A 1,736-nucleotide genomic window follows, 5' to 3' on the forward strand; every position below is an offset into this window, starting at 1 on the left:
GCAGTACAGGACAAGTTGTAATTGCGTGCTGTGGTTCTGCAGATCCGAATGTCCAATCCAGTGAAGCAGCTGTTGCTACTTTTTGTACATGTGCAAGCAGGAGAAACAAAAAAGCTGTCATCTTGTGTTACTTTATGGCGAATGGGAATTTAGATATCCGTTTTTAGGTTAGATTAAAGTGTCACTTTTTAAACTTTTTACTCATGTCTTTTTTTTTAGTTCCTGTGTAATAGTAAAACAAAAGAGAGAAAAAAAAGAAAAAACACAATTCTTGCCTAGGTGATAAAGCTGCTAAGTTTTTACTAGTGCAATAAAATGCAGGATACACAAAGCTGTAAAATGCATTATGAGTTGCATAAAATGGTGGAGTGATCAGTTGTGGATAATGCATCCACTTATCAGACTTTGGATTAAGCTTTGAATCAAAAGCTTCACTAAAATACCAACATTATAATCAGTGGTTAAGTTAACTGTGCTTGTGATGCCCCCCAAGGCTATTCTACCCTGGGAGGTGAGCCATATCCACAACCATGATTGTCTGTGTTTCTCCCATAGTAGCACAGCAGGTAGATTTAAACAAAGAATGAGCTTTAAGTCAATAAGTTAGAACAAAAGAAGAAGTTAGTAAAGCCTAATCAATGAATCAAGAAGGGAAAAAAATGATTACCACAAAAGTTCCACCAGGAATTATTTTAGCTTCCACATGCTGAAATTTCGATCTTTTAATTTCGCCTATGCCTCTCTCTTTTTTTTTTTTTTTTCACTTTGCTTTCAAAGAACCAGAAACTGGTGTCAGCCAACAACCGTGTGCAACACATTGAGAAGATTGTTTAAAGGTTGTTTTCGAGTAGGTTTTTCCCAGATCTATTCCCTGAACTTTTGGTTCTTTTCTCTCTGCGTGTTTTTCTGCAAATAATGTTGCAAAATTTGTGGCTAAAATGGTGTCACAATAATAACCAAAACTTTTTCTCTGAATGGAGTGGATACGCTAAGAGACAAAAAGAGAAGAAATTTCAGGCTGAAAACATCTACTGCTGACGCATTCTTGAGTTCGAATGTGTTTAATCACTGGGGGGAGGAAATAATCCAACATTGATAGGCAAAATTCCCCCCCCCCCCCTACACACAATTACATGTATAATGTTCAGTAAATTTTATGTAATTGAAATAACTGTGGCATGTACTTATTTTTAAATTTTTAAATTGCTCATTACGGTGGTCGACAGGTGCAAATGCGCAGCAGCAGAGAAAACATGCAAACAAAAAAGAGACGCAAAAAAAGCAAATCAAATGCAGCAAACAAAAAAGAGACCAAACAAAAAAAGAGACGCAAACAAAAAAGACTACAACCACAAATGAAAACGGAAGTACTCCAGACCACTAGAGGGAGTCGAACAAAAAACAGCTGTGTCCAAATTTAGGGTCTGCATCCTTTAAAACGGGTGTTCAGAAAAGCAGCAATGGCGGCAAAATTATTTGTGCTGTGTTACACTTAAAATTACACAAAATGATTTTTTACAATGTTTTTAGGCGAGAATGTAGATGTATAGATCTCAAATATCTGCTCGGTTCATCAATAAATCACTTAATTGCAATATTGCTCCGGTTTTTCGGAGATCTGCTCCCGCTGCATTAACAGCCAGCTCCCCTCGCCTGCTGTCAGCCGGCCGGGCGCTCCAGGTTCGGTACACCGAGAGAGAACGCATGTCTCCCGGCAAATCGTTTTAAAAACTCCC

This window comes from Poecilia latipinna, unplaced genomic scaffold (assembly GCF_001443285.1).
Source record: "Poecilia latipinna isolate Pla-1442-1.1 unplaced genomic scaffold, P_latipinna-1.0 Scaffold1384, whole genome shotgun sequence".
Classification (NCBI taxonomy): Eukaryota; Metazoa; Chordata; class Actinopteri; order Cyprinodontiformes; family Poeciliidae; genus Poecilia; species Poecilia latipinna.